Source organism: Diadema antillarum, unplaced genomic scaffold (genome assembly GCF_040938485.1).
Source record: "Diadema antillarum isolate AM-2024a unplaced genomic scaffold, OU_Dant_1.0 seq00001151_RagTag, whole genome shotgun sequence".
NCBI lineage: Eukaryota > Metazoa > Echinodermata > Echinoidea > Diadematoida > Diadematidae > Diadema > Diadema antillarum.
Window position 1 is genome coordinate 205,641 of NW_027271962.1, and position 8,378 is coordinate 214,018.

Below are 8,378 nucleotides of genomic sequence, written 5' to 3' on the forward strand. Positions count from 1 at the left end.
AATTTCTTACACGAGGTAAAGAATGAATCCAGACATTGAACTTTAAACATGCTTGTTTAACCGTGTAATTCACTTAATCTACAATGATATGTCAGAAATATCAACCACTTGTTTGAATTTGATGCTCATTGTCCTCGAGTCGATGGAAACGGCAAAGTTTAAAATGGACAACGAATCAAGTTTGAAATTGCCGAGTGTTCCAAGTTACCTTTGTTGCATTTCCCCCTTGACAGTAATGGTAGAGTTTCATCATTACTCCTTGCCTCTGTATCAAACGTGAAACCCTCCAGAGAGTCTTGATAAGTAGCCATGTTGTTTCTTTGTGGAAGGGCTCAAGTGGTAACCCCAAGCACTGACAAAGGTTGGATCAGAACACAAAGTAGAGAAACAAAGTTATGCTGAACCATCCTCAGAAAGATCTCATAACGTAGATATGACATATGAATTTGTTGCTGCATTTAGGTTTCACGATGGGGAAACAATGCAGTTACGAATTGGCCACAGCCTCTCATGAGAGCACAGACAGTGAAATCAGGGATGATACAAAATATTTTAGTCATCCCGACTGAAAGAATTCATCAGTTCTTACAAGCAACAAAAAGTGGACACACAAAAGTACAAGAAATATACGTTTCATTCATTGCACGATGGACTTATTAAACCAGCAATTTCTGATCAAACGAAAAGTCAAATTCAGAATTTTATAATCCTGGCTTTAATACGTCTGTCAGAGTAAAAGCTCATTGACGCAGACAAAAAGGTGAGGTCACGATACAAACAGCTCAATGCATACAATATTCTATCGAGAAACAAGAATGAAGTATTATGCAATTGATGTAGTAAAATCTCAGCAGCATGGCCTTGCCAGTTGTGGACTGAAGGAACGATCGAGCCCAAAGTCTGCATGTCTGTGTGAGAGACATTACCAGTCGCGTCCTGCTGTAAATAATACTCATATCCTTGCAACTAAGAAACGTAGTTTCGTTAAGAAAACAAAATGCCGCGTACGAACAACGTCATTTCAATCAACACTGTAACATATCACCAGAACGAAAAGCACCGTACAGGACACCGACGAGGGCAAAACGATCCTGCATCAAGCTGTGGAATAGTTAGCAGTATCTGGGAAGGTCCGTTTCGAGGCTGGAGTGTATGCCAAGCCAAATGTCTCAAAAAGCACAAATAAACTTAGTTAATTATCAGTCCAAGCAAGTACCATGTGAGGGATAAACCTGAAATACCCTCTCAGGCTATTCAGCGGCTCAACGAAGCGTTGCGATCGTTATCTCTATTCTCATTGCCGGTCGTTCCGATTTATGACTGGAAATTCTGCGGATTTTGCTGGCTCGTGCGAGTGCTGCACGCTCGCCGTGAGCTGGGTGGCCTTGTACACCCACATGCAGGCCGGACAAGTCGTAGCCTTTTGTCAAGGCCCTCTCGCTGTAATGGGCGAGCGAAGCGAGCCCAGCCGAGCGCGCCAGCGCGAGGGCCTTTTGAGATCTGCTTCACACATTATTATTCATGACACGTGAACCCTTCTGAATACTCATTATATCGGGTTCCGGTCAACCAATAGAATGGCGCGCTCCCCGAATCCTCAGTCTTGGACGTGTTGTCATGCCTGTTCGCATGCATCACTGACCACCCGCAGAGGTCTGCCACAGAACTCTACACACTCTGTGTGTGTAGAGTTCTGTGTGGTCTGCGGCGTGCATTCGCTCCATTCAAATCGGGTTCGAGCAGACAGACACGCTGATTGGTCCGACTTTTGCTCCCGAAATCGGGGAGCAAAAGTCGGTAATTCAAAGGGCTAACAAAAGGATGCGAAGCAGATCTCAAAAGGCCCTCGCGCAACCCCACTCAGCTGGGCTCTCTTCACCATACAGCGAGAGGGCCTTGACAAAAGGCTAGACAAGTCGCAGCGTCTCATACCAGCCGGGGAGCGATTTTTTTTTCCGTAACCCTAACGCGTCGAAATTGCCAATTGTGTCGCTTGAGCAAAGACTATCGGTGAACAAGTTGGTTTTTGTACGCATGTGCGTGGACTTCCGCATGACTTGGGCAGTTTCGTAGCTCCATGGTAAGGCCAAGGAGGTACTAGGCGTTGAGTTTGTACTGTATATCTACAGTACCACTGGCAGGGTCGTCTGCTAACTACAGAATCGAATTACAATGTGAGAATGGGACGCCGTCCTTCAAACAGAAACATAACAACGGGTTTATGGGTATATGGGTATGTGATGCGTGTGTTTGTGTGTTTGTGTGTGTGTGTGTGTGTGTGTGTGCGTGGTTTCCACTTCACATGTCATCGGCATCGCGTTCGCCTTTGCCTTAGCTTACGTGGTATTTCTGTCGTTTTGTTCGCCGTCTGCTGACACTTTTCCTGTATCTCGCAAGACTTGCGTTTCTAGGATGCATGCAAACTCGACGTTGTCATCAATATCTTGCAAAAAGTAAATTTGAAATCTAATTGAAGCTTGGAATAGATTAAAATCAATATCTTGCAAAAAGTAAATTGGAAATCTAATTGAAGCTTGGACTAAATTAAAATCAATATCTTGCAAAAAGTAAATTGGAAATCGTATTGAAGCTTGGAATAAATTATAATCAGAGTATCATATTCAGGCCAACAGCTGCAGCATTGCTATTGTTATCAACATTGATCATGTTTATTAAGCCCCACAAAATCAGATTCAAAGTGGGCATTGGGTCTTGGGTAACATGGATGAACTACTGGGTTAATTTGGGTTTATCCTCCGACTTCACGATGATTCAGAAAGCCGTAGTATAGGCTCCTTTTTAGTTCAGGTTCATGTATATCAAGATATATGATTACATTCTCAATAATATAACATCCAGGATGAAGATGGGGGAGGGAAGAGAAACTGTGGGGGGGGGGGGAGCTATAGTAATCATCGATTTTGATCGATAATCTCTCTATAAATAGTTTAATTTAATCAGCTTTAAAAGGGCATTTTGGATCGGCCAAAAATCAAAAGATGTGCTATTTCCAACAAATTCTATTCATTTCCCCAGTCCATACATGTACAAAATTGTTCTAGTATCACGGTTTGAATTGCTCTATCAATATTTTTTTTTTTTGATTTTCACTTTATCATTGCCAACCCTATAGTCCTTCTCATCACGTACCATCGTCACCTCTACCACCATTGAAGGAAACCAAAACCCAAAAAGAAATGTGGATTGAGTGAAAGCAGCAACATTAGTAGAACACATCACTGAAAGTTTAAGGAAAAGCGGGCAATCAATGCAAAAGTTATAAATTTTTAACGTTTTGATGTTGGAACCACTGGCTGCATGACATCAGGGGTGGGCAACAACATAAAGAAAATATAAAGAAAACAAACATGTTTTCACTTTTCTTGAGTAATGGAAGAGCATTTGATTAACCACTTTCAGAAAGTAGGGGGAATGATTACTACCCTCAACATAAATTATGTCAGTATCAATTAAGTGAGGGAATGTGTAATTTTATTGATTTTTTTTTTGGTGTGGAATTCTCTTCATATTTTCTTTACATTGTTGTCCACTAAAGACGTCATGGTCTCTAGTAGTCTCTTTATTAAGTGATTACAACACCAAAATATAAAAACGAATAACTTTTAATTGTCCGATTTTTCCTCAAACTTTCACTGATGTGTACTGCTAATGTTGCTGCGTTCACTCAATCCATATTGTTCTTTGGGTTTGGTTTCCTTTCCCAGGTCAAAAAACTAGTAGAAACCAGTAGAAACTAGTCAGCATTTTTAACTGGTCGTTACTGGTTTTAACTGGTCTTAACTGGTTTCAACTGGTTCCAGTTGAAACCAGCAAGGTAACTCTAACTTTCCATTAACAAAATGAGCAATTCTAATTGAAACCAGTTGAAGACGTACTGGTACCAGTTGATACCAGTTTTGCACATACTGGTACGAGTTTATACCAGTTGAAACCAGTAAAAGTCTACTGATGGCCAGTTGTAATACCAGTTCAAGCCTCACTGTACCAGTTGGTAACAGTTTCTGTCGGTTAAAGTTTTACTGCATGGTATACTAGTTGATACCAGGGGGGGGGGGGGGCGTTTCATCAACGAGTTCGTCGGAGGTTTTCACCGACAAATTTGCTATCAGCCAATCAGACGCAAGGATTTCAGTAGCTTTTAACAGTTGTCGGAAAAACGTTTCATGAAACACCCCCCAGTTCAAGTGTCATTTTGTACCAGTTGATACCAAATGAAGGCTACTGGTCTATTATAAGTTAATACGAGTTGAAGTTCCCAGTTGATACCAGTTCAAGTCTTGATGTGTACAACGGTACCACTTGATATATTAACCAATCATCACTATACCATCATTGCTTTTGTTGGATTACCATGCACGACCATAAACATCATTACTATCATTTCATCTTATCATCATCACTACGATTATCACTCGTATTACCATCGTATACATATCACCACAAGCAATGAATCTTCCACCACTATCAATATTTTTTTTCATGTCATCAATCCATCAACAACAACTTCACGAAATCTCTTTCAAAGTTTTCAGCATCTTCATCATTATCCTCAGTCTAAATAAGCATTGCGACTGGCAATACATTCCTATACTCGATCCCTCCCTCCAATGCCCACAGTATATGGCCTAGCACCCTTTATTGAATTGATTAAGAGAAACGATTGAATATCAAAACACTGATTTTTTGTTTGTTTGTTTGTTTGTTTTTGTATGATTACTAGCTGATTTATTCAAAAGTCTTAAATGGATGACACGACGTTTTGAGTTCAGTCGCCAGTGCGTCCATAACTTAGCACCTTCGTACCTTCAGGTGCACTTAGTTAAGCCTAGTGATGTACATGAACATCATATACAAGGCTAATAGACAGTGGAAATCTACATGTGCCAAGATTTCGCTCTGATTGTCACAAGTGCAGCCCAATCGTATCCTCCATGAATGGAACAGGCTAGATCATTCAATTAGATCAGCTTCTTCCATATATTCATTTAAGAGATTGTTTAAGCAAAGTTGTTATTTGTAAGTAACACACGAAATTTATTCTGGGCTAGCTTAACATTCCTGTATAATAGCGTTTTAATTGTTATTTCGGCATTCTGGTGAACTCTTGATGTGGCATGTACTTTTTTATGTTACTTTGCAACGTACAATATGCTGGTATGTATCTACACTGTATAATTAAGTCATCTTCTGTATATACCTTTTGCTATTTAATGTACATATGTTCATCATTCAGGGCTCCATGGAAGACCAATATTTATTGGTGAATGGGCTACCCTGACAAAAGATTAGAAATAAATAAATAAGTAGATAAATAGATAGATAAAATAAATGAATAAACTAGCCGCATTCACACGTACAAAATAGCTGGTTACCGAGCGCGCTTCAAAACTCGAGTTCTTGTTATACTCGCAACTTTTTATGAACTTCATGATGATCGATATATTATAGAAACAAACACCTGGCTTTAACTGGTATCAGATTCCCAGGTGGGTTCATGACTTTAAATGTGTATAAACCATTTGTTGTCGACCGACACCCGAAAAAAGAAGCCATGAGTGATTTGTCGTCTCGAAGTCGTGCAGTATCGTACACATAAAGAGTGATGAGATATTAGAGCTGTGAAAGAAGTTTACCAGTATGAAGTTTATCAATATCAGCATAACCATTATGTCTACTATGTGAGAGAGAGAAAAAAAAAATCCAACCCACCAGCTCCGATTCTCAATTAAACACATTTGTAGAAGAGATTTGAAACGATCGTTTTGTAATGTGTTATGTGGCACAAAATAATTGCACTTATTTTTAATAATGGTAATCGATAACCAAATGAAAATCAATTTGCCAGATATTAGCCAATATAAGATCTTTTCATTTAGTTGGAGTAACGAGCATCAGTTCAGAGTCACAGAGGCTACTTACGAGCTTTTATAAAATGCATTCATAGGAAACTGATAACTACAAGTTTGAACGATGATATCACCCATTATGATGGTTACAGTTCGTTATTGAGGTGAGTATTCCGAAGGTTCGTTATTCCGAAGATTCGTTATTCCAAAGGTTCTTTATTCCGAAGGTTCGTTATTCCGAAGGTTCGTTATTACGAAGATTCGTTATTCCGAAGGTTCGTTAATCCGAAAATAAAACAAAGCTCGTTATTCCGAAGGTTCGTTACGGACCCTATTTCATTGTCGGATCAACGAACCTTCGGAATAACGAACCCTATATTTTATTTCCGGATTAGCGAACCTTCAGAATAACGAACCCTATTTCAGTTTCGAAAAAACAAGCCTTCGGAAAGCGAACCCTATATTTTTTTTTTTTTCGGATGAACGAACCTTCAGAATAACGAACCTGCGGAATAGCGCCAAATATGTTCGGATTAACATAGGCCTACCGTTTTTTTATGTTAGGAATAACGAATATCCGAAACACACAAATCCCCTATACCTAGAGGTTTGTTAACCCGAAAATCAAGAAAGGTTCGTTAATCCGGACATTTGTGACGTTATTCCGAAGGTTGGTTAGTCCGAAGATAAAATAGGGTTTGCTATTCCAAAGGCTCGTTTATTCGAAAATGAAATAGGGTTCGTTATTCCGAAGGTTCGTTAGCCAAAAATCAAACAAGGTTCTGGAACGGGTCACAAGACTTTTTGCACGTTCTTAAAACGTTTTTAAACGATCTAGAGGGCTTTCAAAAGTTATCTGAATGTCTATAACGTCCAAACGTTTTTCTGTCGTCCTTAAAAATCATGTATAGTAAGGTTTTTAATTGTTATTTTTTACGTTTATGAAACGTTTTTATAACGTCCAATTGAAACGTTATAAATACGTCGAAAAACCTTCCAGAAAAATGACGTTCTGACAACGTTTTGACAAAACGTCCAAATAACGAACTTGGAACGTTTCAAGAACGTTTAGAAAACGTCCAAATGTTAGCTAGGAACCAGATTCGTATCATGGTTGTCTTAAGGTGCTCACATGCACTTTATTAGACCTTAACCGGCCACGATCTAAAAATGACATCAAAATCACGTCCATTTTCCTTGTTTATTTTTCCTGAAAAAGGCGTCTTTCAGACATCTTTCTTGTTTTCTTTACCAATATACATCAAAAAGGCATGAATTGACGTGAGATGACGTGCTCATGACATTATTCTGAAGTACATCTTGTCTTTAGAATTGTGTTTTACACATCATTAAGACGACTCTAATGACCACCAATGACATCTTTGGGACAACTTCCATTTGAGCAAAAATACGACATATTCACGTCAGTTTGAAATGTTTATACGATGCAAATTTTATCTGCCTGTTATTTTCGTTTATGAGACATTCAATTAGTAATTTACACGTCTTTACGATATCTTTGTACAACCAACCAGGCGTCAGAAAGACGTCACAAATATAACGTCTTTTAGATGTCTTCAAACAATAATACGACTTTTTGGCCTTAGGTTGAGACGTCTAAGTAGCGTCTGTTTTCTTTGCTTATTTAGTAATACGTCAAACAAACGACAATTATTACGCCTTTCTGAAGTCTAGATAATGAATTCTCTCGATGTCTTCCATTTGAGCAAAAAAAAAAAAAATCTTATTTTTGACAGTTGACTGACGTGGAATTGTCGTCGTTGTGACGACAGTATAATCATACTGATAAAACTCTGTAAAACTATAATTCGTAAGCCTTAATTATATGAAGTCACAAAGACATCGCAAAACTGACGTAAATTTAACGTCACGTCATTAATATGACGTGGTAAATAGGTTGCAAGGCAGCGTAAATTTTATTTCACTAATACGTCGTAAATATAAAGTGGATAATACGTCACAAAACTGACTTGAAATTTACGTCTTTACCCAGCTAACAAAAAGACGTTTTCTAAACGTTCTTGAAACATTCCAAGTTCGTTATTTGGACGTTTTGTCAAAACTCTTTTAGAACGTCTTCTTTCGGAAGGTTTTCGACGTATTTAAAACGTTTCAATTGGACGCTATGAACACTTCTTTTAAACATTAAAATAACACTAAAAAAACCTTTCTAAATTTTTAGGACCGACAGAAAAACGTTTGGACGTTATAGACATCCAGATAACTTTTGAAAACCCTCTACAACGTTTAAAAAAGTTTTAACAACGTTCAAAAAGTCTCATGACCCGTTCCAGAACCCTGTTTGATTTTCGGATTAACGAACCTTCGGAATAACGAACCCTATTTCTTTTTTGAATAAACGAGCCTTCGGAGTAGCGAACCCTATTTTATTTTCGGACTAACGAACCTCCAGAATAACGTCACAAAATGTCCGGATTAACGAACCTTTCTTGATTTTCGGGTTAACAAATCTCTAGGTATAGGGGATTT